This window comes from Pongo abelii, chromosome 16 (genome assembly GCF_028885655.2).
Source record: "Pongo abelii isolate AG06213 chromosome 16, NHGRI_mPonAbe1-v2.0_pri, whole genome shotgun sequence".
Lineage (NCBI taxonomy): Eukaryota > Metazoa > Chordata > Mammalia > Primates > Hominidae > Pongo > Pongo abelii.
In genome coordinates, this window is record NC_072001.2 from 67,666,427 (window position 1) to 67,686,312 (window position 19,886).

Sequence of the window (19,886 nt, forward strand, 5' to 3'; positions counted from 1 at the left end):
CATAAATTGAACCATTATTAAGTCAGGGACTGTCTCTATAATGAAATGAGAACTTCTTGAATGGGACTTCATGTTTTTTCCCTCTTTCTGTAGGAGAAGAGAAACTAAATTCTTTGATTTACAGGTAAGCAAAACCTTAATTTGAGGAAGAACAGATATTTCTGCATTGATTCTCTTGTTATCACAGTGAAACTTTACTGGGAGTTTCTCTTTAGACTGGTGGAATCAGAAGCAATCATGTTTAGAAGCATTTTTTTTTTTGTCATATGTACTTGTTAGAAATGCAAAAATGACATTTTTGATATATAATGCTCTCTCCCTCCATTCTTGCAGTTTGGCTTGATTTATTTAATTTCTTGCTAGCTCTTATTTTTTTTTTTTTAATGATTGTGAGAGGCTGGGTGTATTTGTAGTACACATATTTCTGTGGGGCTCAAAAGTTGTGATTTTCAGCCAGGTGTAGTGGCTTATACCTGTAATCTCAGCACTTTGGGAGGCTGAGGCAGGAGGATCTCTTGAGGCCAGGAGTTTGAGACCAACCTAGGCAACATAGTGAGACTCTGTCTCTACATACATTCTTAAAAAAAACTGATTTTTTTTTTTCAACACCTATCATGCTTGGACTCTAAGCCTGATGTCAGTCCAGAGTCATTGGGTTTAGGTGCTGCTTTTATCTAAGTCCTAGCATTTTGAAGAGATTCCTATTTGGCAGTGAAAATGCCTGTCTGAATGTAGAGGTTCTCATTTTGATGGATACAGGTAATAAAACTCAAGTTAATAGTAGTGCTGTTAAGGATAGCTGCTTTTGATAGTCATACCAGTTTGTATTTAGAGAAGATTTAGGGCTTGGTGTGGTGGCTCATGCCTGTAATCCCAGCACTTTGGGAGGCTGAGGCCAGAGAATTGCTTGAGCTCAGGAGTTTGAGACCAGCCAGTAACATAGTGAGACCCTGTCTCTACAAAAAAAATTTTTCTAATTAGCCAGTTATGGTGGTATGCACCTGTAGTCCCAGCTCAAGTGTCTGGGGTAGGAGGATTACTTGAGCAGAGGTTTTAGTGAGCTGAGATCACAGCACTGTACTCCAGCCTAGGTGACAGAGCAAGACGCTGTCTCAAAAAAAAAAAAAAAAAAAAAAAAAAAGGGCTGGGGGCGGTGGCTCACGCCTGTAATCCCAGCACTTTGGGAGGCCGAGGCAGGTGAATCACGAGGTCAACAGATCGAGACCATCCTGGCCAACATGGTGAAACCCCGTCTCTACTAAAAATACCAAAAAAAAAAAATTAGCCGGACGTGGTGGTGGGCGCCTGTAGTCCCAGCTACTTGGAGGCTGAGGCAGGAGAATGGCATGAACCCAGGAGGCGGAGCTTGCAGTGAGCCAAGATCGCGCCACTGCACTCCATCCTGGGTGACAGAGCAAGACTCCATCTCAAAAAAAAAAAAAAAAAAAAAAAAAAAAAAAAAAAAAAGAAGGGGAAGAGGAAGGCTGTAGAGACTACTAGAGATTGTGGCAACCTCTTTCTCAATCTTGTTTTTTGTTTGTTATTTGTGGAGATGGTATCTCACTTTGTTGCCCAAGCTGGTCTCAAACTCCTGGGCTCTGGTAGTCCTCCCACCTCAGCCTCCCATAGTGCTGGAATTACAGGCATGAACCACCATGCCTGGCCCGTAGTCTTTTTTTTTTTTTTTTGAGATGGAGTTTCGCCCTTGTTGCCCAGGCTGGAGTGCAATGGCAAATGGCAACCTCTGCCTCCAGGGTTCAAGCAATTCTCCTGCCTCAGCTTCCCAAGTAGCTGGGATTACAGGCATGTGTCACAACGTCTGGCTAATTTTATATTTTTAATAGAAATGGGGTTTCACCATATTGGTCAGGCTGGTCTCAAACTCCTGACCTCGGGTTTGGGTTATCCACCTGCCTCAGCCTTCCAAAGTGGTGGGATTATAGGCATGAGCCACCACGCCTGGCTGTGGCCCTCAGTCTTAATAGTGCAACCAAGAAAATGTCTCAGCTACCCAAATAGGAGAGATGGTTTACACATCAGAATGTTATTTGGGGACTTTATCTCCTGAATTTGGTCCTGGATTGCTCAAATGAACACTAGCTAGTTCCATTTTAGCTCTTCTGATGGAGCTCTGTGTAGACTGGTACAGGAATTGTGGAGGATGTCCCTGTCTTGTGTGGACATGTTCCAACCTGAAATAAGGGTGGTCTTGAGAAGCTAAAAAAGGAGAACTCAATTGATTTTTTTAATTGATGGTTTAGTAGCCAACTTCTGACCTGTTCTTAGCCTGAAAAGAGCTACTGATATCAGGCTAATCATAGTTCTGAGATAAAGGTCAGTGGATGAAGCCCTTTTGGAGGATCCCTAGGGCACATTTAATAACAACAGAAACTGCAGCAGCAGGATTTTATCAGACTATGTTCCAGGCAACAATGTGAAATGCTTCTTATATATTTCATTTAATTATTGCAGTAGCTCTATGCAATACACACTAGCATAATTTTTATTTTACTAACGAGAAAATTGTGGCTTAAAGAAGTTAAATAACTTGCCTAAAGTTGCACAGCCAGTAGTGGAGGATCTATTTAAAGCCAAGATAGCTATCTTCAAAGTCCATTTGTCGTAATCATTATCTCCTATTTATCTTCATCCCCTTTACTTCTATTTGAATAGTCTTTCTTTCCTTATCTCATCTGTTCTTAACCAAGGCCCTCCTCTACTTCTTCCTAAAGTAGTCCACATCTATGGAGCTTCTCAGGAATATACTTTTTTGTGAGATTTTTCTTTCTATAAGATTAAAATTATAAATTAAATGGCTAAAAATTTTTACATATTGTAAACAGACCCAGACAGTTAAAGAGATTATAGAGATCTGGCAGGAAAAACTCGATGCTTTTGGAAAGCTCTTGATCGTATTCACAGATAAGCGATAGTGAAAATTGAGACTAATGGATACTGGTAAAAAATTAGATGTGGTATGGTTGATCATACTCATTGTGATTAAAGCAAAACATTATTCAAGTTTGCTAGAAAGTTGAAGAGCTGAATTTGGGCTGGATGGAGAAGGTAAGAAAAAACACTGCACATGGTCCTCATTTATGAACTTAAATCTTTCCTGGCTGCCAACTGCCTGCTGATTAGAAATCTGAACTCCCAACCTGTATACTAGGAAATCTAGCCTTTTATTGTCCTGGTTTAAGAGGGATTTAAATTGTGCTCAGTATTGAAGTTTTTGGGTCGGAACTATTTTAATATTATCTATGGATAAATATAAGGTCATACATATTAGTAGGGGAGAGAGCATATGGGATAAATTGATCTCTCTCTCTCTTTTGCTCTCTATTTATTTTTAGAGAGGGGGTCTTGCTCTGTTGCCCAGGCTAGAGTGCAGTGGCACGATATCAGCTCACTGCAACCTCTGCTTCCTGGTTTCAAGTGATTCTACTGCCTCAGCTTCCTGAATAGCTGGGATTAAAGGTATGTGCCACCACACCCAGCTAATTTTTGTATTAGTAGAGTTGGGGTTTCGCCATGTTGGCCAGGCTGGTCTTGAACTCCTGGCCTCAGATGATCCATCCACCTCGGCCTCCCAAAGTGCTGGAATTGCACACGTGAGCCACCTGGCCTTCATATATAGAAAATATATATTTATTTTACCTACACATAACACACACACATATACATGCATATATATATATATCTGGGTTTTAAGTAGTCATGTAACCCAGGAAAGGAATCCAGAAATCAATATAGACCTCCTTAAGATAAGAGCAGTAGCTTTCAATGTCAGTTTACAAGGTAATGGTTATACTGACCATAACCATTTTGTGTTTGTTGGCATTAAAAACAAACACAAAATGTTATCCCTTGAAGATAAAGACAAATAAGTTCAAAAGTAGAAAACTTTGTACATTTCTGATAATACCTTAAAAAGGTCCTGAGAAGAGTAAATAAACTACCCTGGAAATGTAGGCAATACCATAGAGTTTTCTTTAAGTTCCAGAGAGCCTGGAAGTTGGTTGAGTAGTATGTATCAAAAAGCCTTAAAGCCCGGGCATGCTCGTTTATGCATGTAATCCCAGCACTTTGGGAGGCTGAGGTGGGAGGATTGCTTGAGGCCAGGAGTTCAAGACCAGCCTCTGAGGCCAGGTGCAGTGGCTCACGCCTGCAATCCCAGCATTTTGGGAGAGCAAGGCGGATGGATCATGAGGTCAAGAGAGCGAGACCATCCTGGCCAACGTGGTGAAACCCCGTATCTACTAAAAATACAAAAATTAGCTGGGTGTGGTGGCACGCGCCTGTAGTCCCAGCTACTCGGGAGGCTGACTGAGGCAGGAGAATCGCTTGAACCCAGGAGACAGAGGTTGCAGTGAGCCAAGATCGCGCCACTACACTCCAGCCTGGGCAACAGAGAGAGACTCTATCTCAACAAACAAACAAACAAACAAAAACAGCTTCCTCAACAAAGCGAGACCCTGTCTCTATAAAACATGTTTTAAAAAAAGCCTTAAAATGTTCATACCCTTTTACTTGCTTATATGTAGGACTTCACCCTATGAAACTAGTGAAACAGGTGCAAAGATATTTCTCTCAGCCAGGCATGGTGGCTCATGCCTATAATCCCAGCACTTTGGGAGACTGAGGTGGGTAGATCGCTTGAGCCCATGAGATTGAGAACAGCCTAGGCAACATGGTGAGATCCTATCCCTACTAAAAATAATTTTTTTTTTTTTTTTTTTTTTTTTTGAGACAGAGTCTTGCTCTGTCACTAGGCTGGAGTGCAGTGGCACAATCTCGACCTACCGCCCACCAGGTTCAAGTGATTCTCTTGCCTCAGCCTCCCAAGTAGCTGGGACCACAGGCACACACCACCACGCCCGGCTAATTTTTGTATTTTCAGTAGAGATGGGGTTTCACCATGTTGGCCAGGCTGGTCTCAAACTGACCTCAGGTGATCCACCCTCCTTGGCCTCCCAAAGTGCTGGGATTGTAGGTGTTAGCCACCACAACCGGCTTTTTTTAATCAGCTGGTGGAATGTGCCTGTGGTCTCAGCTACTTGGCAGACTGAGGTAGATCACTGGAGCTCTGGGGGTCAAGGCTGTAGTGAGCCGTGATCACATCACTGCACTCCAGCCTGTCAACAGAGGGAGGACCCTGCCTCAAAAAAAAAAAAAGAAGATATTTCTCTCAGCCTTGTTTATACAAGTGAAAATTAGGACAACCTAAATATCCATCTATAGTTAATTGGTCAAATGAATCGTGGTTGGTTTGTTCAAAATAATTCTATTCGGCTGGGCATGGTGGCTCATGCCTGTAATCCCAGCACTTTGGGAGGCCAAGGCAGATGGATCATTTGGGGCCAAGAATTTGAGACCAGTCTGGCCAACTTGGTGAAACCCTATCTCTACTAAAAATACAAAAAAATTAGCCAGCTCTGGTGGCAGGTGCCTGTAATCCCAGCTACTTGAGAGGCTAAGGCACGAGAATTGCTTCAACCCAGAAGGTGGAGGCTGCAGTGAGCTGGGATCTCGCCACTACACCCCAGCCTGCATGACAGAGTGAGACTCTGTCTCAAAAAAATAATAATGGTAATAATTCTGTTCAAGCATTTAAAATTATGTTTTAAGTTGGCCAGGCATGGTGGCTCACGAGGCCTGCAATCCCAGCATTCTGGGAGGCCAAAGCAGGCAGATCACCTGTGGTCAGGAGTTCAAGACCAGACTGGCCAACATGATGAAACCCCATCTCTACTTAAAAAAAAAAAAATTAGCCGGGCATCTGAAATACCAGCTGCTTGGGAGGCTGACACAGGAGAATCGCTTGAATCTAGGAGGCAAAAGTTGCAGTGAGCTGGGATTGTGCCACTGCACCCCAGCCTGGGCAACAGAGCAAGACCCTTGTCTCAAAAAATTACATAAATAAATAAAATAAAAATAATGTTTTAAGTTATAGCTAATTGACACAAAAACGTTCATGATGCAGTAAAATTCTGATAATCTTTCATAGTCTGAAAAATCTAGTTGTTCTAGGAGAAATAAGAGTCATCCAGAATGTTCTCTTTATTGTTTTTGAGACAGGGTCTTGTTCTCTCGTCAGGCTGGAGTGTGCAATCACAGCTCACTGCAACTTCCGCCTCCCAGACTCACATAATCCTCCCACCTCAGCTTCCCCAGTAGCTGGGACTACAGGTGCGTACCACTACACCTGGCTAATGTTTTACATTTTTTTTGTAGATACAGGGTTTCACCATGTTGCCCAGGCTGGTCTCAAACTCCTAGACTCAAGTGATCCACCCGCCTTGGCCTCCTACAGTGCTGGGATTACAGGTGTAAGCCACTGTACCCGGCCATTCCAGAACATTCTGATGATTCAACCATAACTCATTTCATAGTATAATTGAGTGGATAAGAAGAGTTAGTGTTTGCTGTCTCGCCATATTAATAGTTTTGTGTTGGAACTCCTTGACTGTCAATCAAGTATTATGTTTGAGGAAGATGTAAACATTTAATACTTTTAAGATTAGGAGAGATTTGAAGGGTTTTATATCATGAACACACATATTAAGGAAGAAGCATGGCTCTGCCCTCTTGAAAGACTAAAGAAATATTCCATCAGCAGTTTACTTTAGAAGAACTGAAAGAATAGGTTGATACTGAACCCACTCCCAGAGCCAGGTAGCTGAAAGGGCACTGTAATTGTTATCTTACTAGGAACACATGGAGTGGGAGTAAGGCAGTTTTCTGCAGAAAAGAGGGATTCTGGGCAGACAAAAACTACATATGCGCTATGTTTTGTTTTGTTTTTTTGTTTGTTTGTTTGTTTTAAATTAAAACCAGAAAAGGCAAAGACTTGGAGAACATATGCTCAAAAATTTTTTTTTTTTTTTTTTTTTTTTTTGACGTGGGGTCTCACTCTGTCACCCAGGCTGGAGTGCAGTGGCGTGCTCTCAGCTCACTGCAACCTCCACTTCCTGAGCTCAGGTGATCCTCTCACCTCAGCCACCTCAGTAATTTTTTTTAGTCTGGCTAATTTTTTTTTTTTTTTTGTATTTTTGTTGAAGACCGGGTTTCACCATGTTGCCCAGCCTGGTCTCTAACTCCTGAGCTCAAGCAATCTGCCTGCCTCAGCCTCCCAAAGTGCTGGGATTACAGGCATGAGCCACTGCGCCTGGTCACAAAATGTAAAGATTTTGAGGGTCATTGATTTTAAACTCCAGAAGCTGGTCCAATCAGAATGACTATAAGGATTTTTGTTAGTGTGATTAGAAAAGAATGTGTCTCTTTCTACTGGGTTTGGAGCTGTGAGTTTATAAAATTTGGGATGGGCGTGGTGGCTCATGCCTGTAATCTCAGTACTTTGGGAGGCTAAGACAGGTGGATCACCTGAGGTCAGGAGTTTGAGACCAGCCTGGCCAACATGGTGAAACCCCGTCTCTACTAAAAATACCAAAAATTAGCTGGGCATGGTGGTGGGCATCTGAAATGCCAGCTACTCGGGAGGCTGAGGCAGGAGAATCACTTGAACCCGGGAGGCAGAGGTTGCAGTGAGCTGAGATCATGCCACTGCACTCCAGCCTGGGTGACAGAGGAAGACTTCGTCTCAAAAAAAAAAAAAAAAAAAAAAAATTGAAGTGCTACAGCCACCTTGCCACCTAGGAGAAGATCCTGGCTGACAATGCAGCTATGCCAGAGAAAACACCAAGAGAGGGAGGGTTTGAAATTGGGCCCCAAGACATCATTTGAGCCCCTACATCAGGCCATGTCTGATATGGACTTTTTCAGTTACACGAGAGCCACTGAATTCTCTTTTTAAGTCAGGTTGGCAGTGGTTTTTCTATCATTTCTAGCTGAACGAGTCCTAATACAGTATCCTTAGGGATATTGTAGGGGTCATAATATCCAACTACCTCATGTCTTGAAATTTGGAGAAGTGAAGTGACTTACTTAAGGTTATTCAGATAAATGGTAAAAAAACTGGGACTAAAACCTGGCCCCTTCCCACCTCCTTTATAAGATAATTACTCCAATGTGTAAATCACTTTAAGGAGGTTTGGGGTAAAGTCTTAAATGGGTTTGAGGATGCCATTTAAGTAATGGAAATCAGCCCTGCTCTCATGGTAAGTGTCATTTGGAATGACAGTGACTGCTATTGACAGAAAACTGACCCCACCATCATAGCTCTTATTTTTCTCAGACTTTGGATAAGTGGGCTGTCCATAGATCATAGTATCTTCATGATTGGTAGCTTAATAAATAAATTATTTGTGAAATCACTGGATAACATTTGGCTAGCTGTTTTAATGTTGCCCATTCCCTCAGCCTCCTGAGCTTCTAGAATCAGCAGACTTGTTTTTCCATGGTGTGTCTAGTAATATGAAATGAAATATGGACCTCAAATATATAAATATATGCCAAGCTCTTTTTCTTTTCTTTTGGAGACGGAGTCTTGCTCTGTTGCCCCAGGCTAAAGTGCAGTGGTGCGATCTCAGCTCACTGCACCCTCTGCCTCTCAGGTTCAAGCAATTCTCCTGACTCAGTCTCCGGAGTAGCTGGGATTACAGGCATGCACCACCATGCCCGGCTAATTTTTTTGTATTTTTAGTAGAGATGGGGTTTCTCCATATTGGCCAGGCTAGTCTCGAACTCCTGACCTTGTGATCCGGCCACCTGAGCCTCCCAAAGTGCTGAGATTACAGGCGTGAGCCACCGTGTTCTATGCCAAGCTCTTTCTTGCCTTAGGAGTTTGCATATGCTGTTCCCTCTGCCTATAGTGCTTATCCCTTGGCTCTTCACATGGATGGCTCCTTCTCATGTTTCGGGCCTCAGTTTAAATCCAGCCTTAGAGATGCCATCTCTGATTACCCAAGGTAGCTCCCTTCTCATTATTCTCTTATCACATGACCTATTTGTTTTCTAATAGCAGTTTCTAATTTATATCTAATTTGTATTTACTTACCAGTCCCTTTCATTTACCACCTATACTCAGTGTGTATAACATAGGAGCCACACATAAGAAGTACTCGATAATTATTTGTTAAATGGTTGGGTTCTGTGTTATCCTAGGCTTGAAAAACATTAAAAAGCACTATTTGCACCCTTTCACCAGCCCTGCCCCAAGTACCTTAATTGCCGTTACACCTCTACTGACTGAAAATACGGCACAAATCCTGAAGAGAAAGGGAAACTAAAAGCTGTACTTAACTGCTATGCTGACAGTTGTCTCAGGCAATTTTGAATTAATATTTTATTATCCCTGTTCTTCAGCTTGTCATGCCTTGTTTTTTCTCTTCTCTGTGACTTCTCACCTACCCACTTGACTCTGACCAGATTCCTGACACTTAAAGGGTATATCAAAGAAATGAGATGGCCCTGAGCACAGGGGAGGAAGGATGGAATGACAAGGGCCACCAGAAACCTCTTTCAGGACTCTCATCACTCTGAGGTCACAGTTTAAAGTCTAGAATGAGAGGGACTTTGAGTGCCTCTTTTTCTTGCTCAGTGCCCTCAGCTTGAGTGCTTAGCTGGCAGACGGGCACCTTTTCCTCCTCAGTTACTGTCAAAGCAACATGAAGGTCAGGCAGAGAGAGACAAATGAGAGCAGCTCAGGGAAAGGAGGTTACCACGGTAACAAGCAGGAGGGACTGCTATTTGGAAACAAGCCTAATCTTTCTCCTCCTTCTCTCTCCTTCTCAGCACAGGAAGATGGGTATTGTTTAGCTGACCTGCATCCTTGGGGTGGGAACCATAATCCCTTTCTGACAGTTCCCAGTGACACTGGAGTGATCTGCTTTGCATTTTAATTTGATAAGCAGCAGCGGCAGTTTCTCTGAAGTGCTGAAAACATGGCTTTTTCTGGCCCTGTTCCAGATAGGATTCTGGTTGCCACAGAGAGGGGTTTGATATTGTTGTTTATTTCTCAACAAAGATCTTGCATATTTGCATAAATGTGGAAGATGCTGCTTGGTTCTAGACAACCAGAATCAAATGAATACAGGCTATCTTTAGGTTATGAATATCTATCTGCTTTAGGAAGGTCACAGAGATACTGCCCCATCCCCAGCTCACAGGACCACCCAGTGACCTGTGCAGTGGATCTTCTGACTTAATGTCCTTACCCTTCTGCCTCCCCCATCTACTTATATGTCACACTATTCTCAATCTCTTCCCTTACCTACCCTACCCTTATAGTAAGCCTTCACTATGTATATAAATATTCCTTCCTTTTCTTTCAAAATAAAAAGAGCATTTTAAACTAGAAAAATTATCAATGTAATGAAAAATTAAATGCCAAAAAACATAAGAGAAAGTTAAAATCATCTAGAATATTACTATAGACATGATGGCTAGAACATCCTTCCAGATCTAAACCTCTAATTCTATCTGCTTTGTTTTGTTTTGAGACAGTCTTGCTCTGTCACCCAGGCTGGAGTGCAGTGGCACAGTCTCAGCTCACTGCAAACTCTGCCTCCCGGATTCAAGCGATTCTTGTGCCTCAGCCACCCAAGTACCTGGGATTACAGGTATGCACCACCACGCCTGGCTAATTTTTTGTATTTTTGATAGAGACGGGTTTTCACCATGTTGTCCATGCTGGTCTCAGACCCCTGGCCTCAAGTGATCCACCTGCTTCAGCCTCCAAAAGTGCTGGGACTACAGGCATGAGACACCACATCCAGCCTCTGTCTGCTGATCTATGCATTTTATGAGTTGTATATACTTACGTATAGATCAATTTATTTTTATTTATCTTTAATTTTTTAATTTTTTAACACTTCTCAAACAAAAAATAGAGTTAAATTTAACATTAATGGGCCAATATAGTACATGCTGCATCATACTCCTTTTTCCTTTAATTCACTGAAAAATATGTTGTAGATATGTCGTTGATGTAGATAGGGATCTATGCTATGATGGACATATAGATTGTTTCTGGTTTTGTGGTTTTTATTTTTTGGTTTTGCTATTAAAAACAACATTGAAGAAAACTGTCCATCATACATCTTTGTGTATATGTATATATCCTGTTATCTTCTTGATACAAATTCTAGAAATTGAATTTTGGGACAAAAGAACATGTGCATTTTATATTTTGATACATATTACCAAACCGCCCTCTAGAGAGGGCACCAACTACTGCATAAGAGTCCCTATTGTTTTTACATACTCTTACCAACTGGGATATGTTCAACTCTCTCATCTTTGCCAAATAGATGGGAAATATACTGTGTTTTTACTTGTGTTTATGTATATTATTGAATCCTTAAAAATACTCACATGACCCCTTCAGATTTTACACTGAAGACCTATCTACTTCTTTTCCCATAATGTACTTCCAGGCTTCTCTTTCCTGTAGTGCTGGCAACTGAGCAAAGTAAAAAAAAAAGTTATTTTGTGGTGGTTTGTTTTTTTTGTTTGTTTGTTTGGTTGGTTGGTTTTTGAGAAGATATCAAACAAAAAAGTAAAAAATTTTAAAAACACCTAATTGCATTAATCTCTGCACCCTCCCTCCAAACCAAAACCAATGCTGTTTTTTTTCTTTTTCTTTCAGTGATGGACTATCATTCACTTAGATTTAAGCTCCAAAGACTGAGATATTTGTCTGTTTGTTCATAGCTGTATTCTCAGTGCCTAGACTAGGGCCTGGCATGTATTAGTTGCTCAGTAAATATTTGTGCAATAAATCATCTCGCAGCCATCTTAATCAGAAATTCTAATCATACCTAATTCCTTTACTGATTACCTACATGTCTGACGCCTTGCAAAGTCAAACTGCTTATAGGTCCTGCATGTCTCTTGGGTTCTTCCCTTTATCCCCCTACTTCTGATCATTCTTACTTATGTTTTTATTCCTAGGAGCCCTCCTTTTCAATCTCTCTAGTTTACTCTCCTCCTTGTATTAATTTTACCTTTGGATATACAAATACAATAGCATCATACCCTTTCTTTCATTCCTCAGTGGCTTCTTAATACCTGCAAGGTTAAGTCCCAATTTAACTCTCCCTGTACTCTTTAACCAAACCAAGCAGCTTGTTGTTCTTTAAATACATTGTGTTTGTTCATGCCTGTGTGCCTTTGAAGAGGCTGTTCCTTCTGCCTGGAATATGCTTTCTTCTTTTCTTGGGAAACTACTACTTATTCTTTAGGTCCACTCCAGCATTAAGTCATCTCTATTCCCTCTGGCAGTTATTCCCTGGGCAGGATACTTGCAGTCCTTTGTTCACTTCTATTATTATTTGTTTGCCAATTAATCTAATCTAAAATGAAACTGTGGCCAGGCACGGTGGCTCATGCCTGTGGTCCCAACAGTTTGGGAGGCCAAGGCGGGCAGATAAGTCCAGGAGTTCAAGACGAGCCTGGCCAACACAGCGAAACCCCATCTCTAAAAATAGAAAAATTAGCCAGGTGCGGTGGCTCATGCCTATAATCCCAGCACTTTGGGAGGCCAAGGCTGGCGGATCACGAGGTCAGGAGATCGAGACCATCCTGGCTAACACGGTGAAACCCTGTCTCTACTAAAAATACAAAAAATTAGCCGAGCATGGTGGCAGGCACCTGTAGTCCCAGCTACTCAGGAGGCTGAGGCAGGAGAATGGCGTGAACCCAGGAGGCAGAGGTTGCAGTGAGCAGAGAATGCGCCACTGCACCTGGGCGACAGTGTGAGGCTGTGTCTCAAAAAAAGAAAAAAAAAAAAGAAAAATTAGCCAGGTGTGGTGGCAGCACACCTGTAGTCCCAGCTCCTCGAAGGCTGAGGCACAAGAATCACTTAAACCGGGGAGGCAGAGTTTGCAGTGAGCCAAGATTGTGCCACTGTACCCCAGCTTGGGTAACAGAGCAAGATCCCATCTCAGAAAAGAAAGAAAGAAAGGAAGGAAGGAAGGAAGGAAGGAAGGAAGGAAGGAAGAAAAGAAGAAGAGGAGGAGGGGGAGGGGGAGGGGGAGGGGACGGGGAGGGGGAGGGGAGGGGGAGGAGGAGGAGGAGGAGGAAAGCACGAAAGCACGGATGGGGAGGTGGGGGCGGGAGAAGAGGGAGGAAGGAAGAAAGGAAGGGAAAGAAAGAAAAAAAAGAAAAATTAATTGCCTCTCTTAATTTTTATAAGCTCTATATGTTAAGTATGTTCTACAAAATTCTAAATTTATATAGTCTTTGTTATTTGGCATTTTGGGTTTTGTTGGTCTGTTTTAGAAGAGGTTTGCTCTAAGGAGTCGTTGTAGAGCGAAATTTAGTTTATCAAGGCTTGACTGCTTTATGATTTCAGTTCTGCTTCAGAGTATATTTGTACTGAAAAATCAGAGCCATTTTATGATGCAGCTTATGCAGTTCAGCCATCACCTTCTCCCATTTGTTCCCCACACAGTCCTCTGTGTTATGCCTCTTCCTTACCCAACAGGTTGCCAAGTCCTGTGATTTGGCCCTCTTGTTCCTGATGCCACCACTCTAGTTGAACATTGCCATTAATTTTTTATGTAAAATAATATTATTTTACAATAAAGCCCTTTCTTCCCATGAAACCTAGAGCATAAAGTGGGAGGAGAGCATTAGTGGACGATGAGGCTGAGGAAGGAGACAAATAAATTGTTATCGCATTTATTGAGCATGAACTGAAGCAGACAGTGTGCTAAGTGGTCTATGGGCCTCATCTCTTCTATTCCCAACAGCCATGTAAGATAGTTAAATCCCCATCTTACAGACGATGACACACTCATGTGGAAAGTTTAAATCACTTGAGGAAGGTAATAGGGCTAGTGAGGGTAGAACTAAGACTCATACCTAAGGATTTACCAAAATTAATGTGCAAATCAAGATCTAAAAATAAATAAAATTATTGAACAACCTTTCATTGTCCTTTTTACAAAAGATGAATGTGCTTAAGCAGAGGACTACTAAATAACAAGTACCCTCTTTTCTGTCTGACATAGCACCTTGAGTTTTATTGAACTCAAACATTTAAGTCCAAATTAATCATATTTGAGAAGAATTTTCACACAGTGATCCTATTGTCTAGAGTATTCTGCTAAATGGGAGCATACCAGAAGACTACAGATAGGCAAACGTTCAAATTTTCAAAATTGCAGACCATACATGGTGCTTAACAGTGATCTTCAGCAAAATCCTAGAACAGGATCTAAACAAATCACTTGTGAACTACTTGTTCTCTCCTTCCTTGGCCTTCTAAGCTTCTTTGCAGTAGCATAGTATAATGGAAAAGAGAATAAGCGTCAAAGTCAGGCATACATTGGTTCAAATCCTGACCCTGTCACTTAATAACTAGGTAATTGCAGGCAAGTCAGTTAACCTTCCTGCAGCTCTGTTTATTTTCTATCAAAAAAGCTATCATTTACTTCAAAGGAGTGTTATGAGATTTAATAAGATAACATGTAGAACTCCTGGCACACAGTAGGCATGCAATAAATTCTAATTATCTTCCCTTCACCTCACATGCTTTTCTTTACCCAGGACAGTTTAGCCTTTGGGCCCTACTTTTTTATGCAACTAGAACTTCTTGCTAAGTTTCTTTAACACTACCCCATTTTCTTCTTTAAACTTCATTTCCCCTTGACTTCTTGTGACAGTGTTCAGTTTTGGTTCTTAATTCTTTAGTACTGTATGAGTTCTGGCACCAAATTGTCTGAGTTTGAATCCCAGTGTCATCACTTAGTAGTAACCTTGGCCAGGTTAGTTATCTAGCCCCTCTAGCCTTGATAATTCATCTTTAAAAGCAGATTACTAGTAGTAATTACCCCAGAGGGTAGTTTTAAGGAATAAGTGAAATGCACATAAAATGCTTTGAAAAGTGCTGGGACACACACAGTAAGCAATAAATTAAAGTTTGCTTTTATCGTTATGATGATTATCATTTTCAGACTTCTTTGTGGTCTTTTCTTCCTGGATTTACTCATTTAAATGTTGATGTTCCTTGGGTTCTCTCAGATTGCCTTCTTTTTTCTCTCCAGTCTCCTCAGGCTGTCTTACCCAGCAAGCTCATGACTTCTATTAACTACTGCCCTGACTTTTCTTTTTTCTTTTTTTTTTGAGACAGAGTCTTGCTCTGTCACCCAGGCTGGAGTGCAGTGGCGCGATCTCAGCTCACTGCAAGCTCTGCCTCCTGGGTTCACACCATTCTCTTGACTCAGCCTCCCGAGTAGCTGGGACTCCAGGCGCCCGCCACCACTCCGGGCTAATTTTTTTTTTTTTTTTTTTTGTATTTTTAGTAGAGACGGGGTTTCACTGTGTTAGCCAGGATGGTCTCGATCTCCTGACCTTGTGATCCACCCACTTCGGCCTCCCAAAGTGCTGGGATTACAGGCATGAGCTGCCGTGCCTGGCACTGCCCTGACTTTTCTTCTGAGTTCCCATCCTTTGCATCCAGCTGCCTATTTAAAACTCACACCTAAAGTTGAACTTGCTTTCTCGCTTTTATTCCACCAATAATTTGCCATTGTTGCTGTTGCTACTGTTGTGTTCTTGCATCTCCTTTCTGAGATAATGGCATCAGAAATCTTGAAGTCAGCCCAGATTTTTCTTACCTCCTTGACTTGAGTCAGTCACTGAGTCCAAGTCCTTTTTTTTTTTTTTTTTGAGATGGAATCTTGCTCTTGTCACCCAGGCTGGAGTGCAGTGGCATGATCTCAGCTCATTGCAACCTCCGCCTCCCAGGTTCAAGCAATTCTTCTGCCTCAGCCTCCCAAGTAGCTGGGATTACAGGCTCCCGCCACCACACCTGGCTATTTTGTATTTTTAGTAGAGATGGGGTTTCTCCATGTTGCCCAGGCTAGTCTCGAACTCCTGACCTCAGGTGATCCGCCTGCCTCGGCCTCCCAAAGTACTGGGATTACAGGCGTGAGCCACTGCACCTGGCCCACGGTGCCTTTCTTTATCATGACAAGTAATCTGCCACCACTCCCTCCAACCCCTTTATGCCAAACTATTGTGGCCTCTATTGCACCTGACTAAAATAATCAACTCTTTTCTTTTTCCTCTGTTGAATTTATCCCTTAAGATTTAGCTGAAGCCGGGCGTGGTGGCTCACGCCTGTAATCCCAGCACTTTGGGAGGCTGAGGCAGGTAGATCACGAGGTCAGGAGTTTGAGACCAGCCTGGCCAGGATGGTGAAGCCCATCTTTACTAAAAATAAAAAAAAAAATAGCCAGGCATGCTGGCAGGCACCTGTAATCCCAACTACTCGGAAGGCTGAGACAGAGAATTGCTTGAACCCGGGAGGTAGAGGTTGCAGTAAGCCAAGATCGCGCCACTGCACTCCAGCCTGGGCGACAGAGTGAGACTCTGTCTCAAAAAAAAAAAAAAAAAAAGATTAGGCTGAAATGTCACCTGCCTCTCCCCCAGGTAGACACAAATGATTCTGCTCCTTTTATACTTACCTCTTTTGCATTCTTTATGACATTACTTTAATTACTTGTTCACATTTGTTTACCTCACCCAACCTTGGGACAGGGATCATATTATATTTCTCACTTAGTATAGTATAATGGTTACACCATAGTAAGTATTTAATGTCGCTGAAAGGAATCCGGAAAAAGAATGCTTACTAGGAACCAAATTAAGTTCTAAAGTAAGGCTTACTAAACTGCTTCCTCTCTCTCCCCCTTTTCCCCCAATAGAGTTGTTAGGTGGGTAGATTAGAGTGCCTTGATTTCTTCAAGGTATTTGAAAAAGCCTTTTATGATATTCTTGATGACACGTTGATGAAATGTGGACTGGATGGTGATACAGTTGGGTGATTTTATAGCTGACTGAAGAGCTATATTTAAAGATTATAGATGACTAGATGTTTGTCAGCTAGGATAGAGGTGGTATACCACAGGACTCTTGCCTTTGGTCCATTCTTGTTCAACATTTGTATTATAACGTCAGTGACTAAAATGTACGCGTATAAATTTGTGGGTAATGTAGTGGTCAGGACTTTTTCAGTTATGATAGAAATCTGGCTCAAGCTAGTTTAAGCAAACAAAGAATTTATAGATTCCCAGGAATGGAGTTTATTAGTTTAGGCAGGGTCTCAAATAATCCCATCAGGGTTCTGTCTTTGCTTACCTCCATTCTGCTTTCCCCTAATTTGGCTTTATTTTATTTTATTTATTTATTTTTTTTTTTTCTTGAGACGGAGCCTTGCTCTATCGCCCAGGCTGGAGTGCAGTGGTGTGATCTCGGCTCACTGCAAACTCCACCTCCCAGGTTCACGCCATTCTTCTGCCTCAGCCTCCTGAGTAGCTGGGATTCCAGGTGCCCACCACCACGCCCAGCTAATTTTTTGTATTTTTAGTAGAGACGGGGTTTCACCGTGTTAGCCAGGATGGTCTCGATCTCCACCTCGTGATCCGCCCACCTCAGCCTACCAAAGTGCTGGGATTACAGGCATAAGCCACCGCGGCCGGCCTAATTTGGCTTTATTCTTAGGGAAGTTTTCTTTGTGAGTCTGGCAAAATGGCCTCTGGCAGCTTCAGATTTTATTAGTCCTTCTAGCTTAAGGTACCAAAGGAAGAAGGAAACAGTATAACCTGTATATAACCTACTTCATGTAGTTTTGGTAGATCTGCCCACTCCTATACTGCAGTGAGGTGAAGGAATGTATTTCCCAAAGGTAATAGAGATTCCTCTGCTAGAAGAAGAGAGGGAAAGCATGATAAAAAGCCACAACTGTACCACCATGAACCACTACAGCTGGATATCTCAAGCCTGGAAATCTGAATAGAGATTAACAATGTTGCAAGACACTAGAAAGGTGGAGTTAAGTTAACAAGATACTACCATTACCATTATTATTGTCTAATATTTTTTGAACTTTTACTGTATATAGCTAGGCACTGTACACTGAACACTTTACATTCAGTTAATCATTACAATGACCTTATGAAATATAGGTAACTTTGATGGTTTTATTTTACAGAAGAGGAAACTGAGGCTCAGAACGATTGCATAATGTTATTAGTGGTCAACCAGCTGTTAAGTAATAGAGCTGAGATTTCTTTTTTTTTCTTTTTCTTTTTTTTTTTTTTTTTTTTTGAGACGGAGTCTCGCTCTGTCGCCCAGGCTGGAGTGCAGTGGCGCAATCTCTTCTCACTGCAAGCTCCGCCTCCCAGGTTCAACTGATTCTCCTGCCTCAGCCTCCCAAGTAGCTGGGACTACAGGCGCCTGCCACCACGCCTGGCTAATTTTTTTTTTTTTGTATTTTTAGTAGAGACGGGGTTTCACCGTGTTAGCCAGGATGGTCTCGATCTCCTGACCTCGTGATCCACCCGCCTCGGCCTCCCAAAGTGCTGGGATTACAGGCGTGAGCCACCGCTCCTGGCCTTAGAGCTGAGATTTCAACCAGTCTGTCTTTTAGCAAGATTAGCATTTTAAATGTATTTATTTATATATTTATTTTGGGGATAGAGTCTCACTCTGTCATCCAGGCTGGAGTGCAGTGGCACAGTCATGGCTGACTGCAGCCTCAACCTCCTGGGCTCAAGCAATCCTCCTGCCTCAGCCTTACGGGTCTACAAGGACCCATCACCATGCCGGGCTAATGTTAAAACTTTTTGTAGGCCGGGTGCGGTGGCTCATGCCTGTAATTTCAGCACTTTGAGAGGCTGAGGCAAGCGCAGGAGTTCAAGATCAATTTGGCCAACATGGTGAAACCCCATCTCTACTAAAAATACAAAACTTTAGCTGGGCGTAGTAGCAGGCGCCTGTAATCCCAGCTACTTGGGAGGCTGAGGCACGAGAATCACTTGAACCAGGAGGCAGAGGTTGCAGTGAGCCGAGACCATGCCACTGCACTCCAGCCTGGGCAACAGAGCAAGACTCCATCTCAAAAAAAAAAAAAACAGAAAAACCTTATAGAAACAGGATCTCACTATGTTCCTCAGGCTAGCCTCAAATTCCTGAGTTCAAGCAGTCCTTCCACCTTGGCCTACCAAAGAGCTGGGATTATAGGCATGAGCTACCACTTCTGCCAAGATTAGCATTTATAGTTTAAAACGGTTACATCAGTAATACCAGCACTTTGGGAGGCCGAGGCAGGAGGATCACCTGAGGTCAGGAGTTCGAGATCAGTCTGGCCAACATGGTGAAACCCTGTCTCTACTAAAAAATACAAAAATTAGCCAGGCATGGGCTGGGCGTGGTGGCTCATGCCTGTAATCCCAGCACTTTGGGAGACCAAGGCTGGCGGATCACCCTGAGGTTGGGAGTTTGAGACCAGCCTGATCAACACGGAGAAACCCCGTCTCTATTAGAAATACAAAATTAGCCAGGCGTGGTGGCACATGCCTGTAATCCCAGCTACTCGGGAGGCTGAGGCAGGAGAATCGCTTGAACTCGGGAGGCAGAGGTTGCAGTGAGCTGAGATCGCACCATTGCACTTCAGCCTGGGCAATAAGAGTGAAACTCCATCAAAAAAAATAAATAAATAAAGTAAAAAATAAATAAATAAATAATAGAACTATCATTTGCTGAATTTATTGGTGTCATATCAAGGAATAATATCCACAATTATCTGAAAAGGCTATTAAATACAAACGTTATATACATCATCTGTAAAACAACACACATACATATATCTGTACCATATATATTCTATGTAAGGTTGATTTTCTTTATACTTCAACCAAAACATTTCACCAACAGATTGAATGGAGAATCCAGCTGTCTTCTATTAAACCAGACATTGAAAATAATATATGTTAATATTTAACAGGTTTTTTATGTTATTTTAACTAACTTAAGGCATACTTTCTTTCTTTCTTTCTTTCTTTCTTTCTTTCTTTCTTTCTTTCTTTCTTTCTTTCTCTCTCTCTCTCTCTCTCTCTTTCTTTCTTTCTTTCTTTCTTTCGTTCTTTCTTTCGTTCTTTCTTTCGTTCTTTCTTTCTTTCTTTCTTTCTTTCTTT

General features: G+C 42.1%; 1 protein-coding gene and 1 long non-coding RNA gene across 8 annotated transcripts in view; one reads left to right on the plus strand and one right to left on the minus strand.

The window, feature by feature from the left end:
• The window catches only part of LOC129050485 (uncharacterized), a 215,986-nt gene that overhangs the window by 167,806 nt on the left and 28,294 nt on the right, over nt 1-19,886 (minus strand). For all 4 annotated transcript variants that reach the window (XR_008514131.2, XR_008514133.2, XR_008514132.2 and 1 more), the window contains exon 4: nt 11,275-11,362. This is a non-coding gene — a long non-coding RNA (uncharacterized LOC129050485). The remainder of the gene's footprint in view (nt 1-11,274; nt 11,363-19,886) is intronic.
• Nucleotides 1-19,886, plus strand: part of ZNF609 (zinc finger protein 609) — a 231,322-nt gene that overhangs the window by 130,902 nt on the left and 80,534 nt on the right. The gene's annotated exons all lie outside the window — the stretch shown is intronic.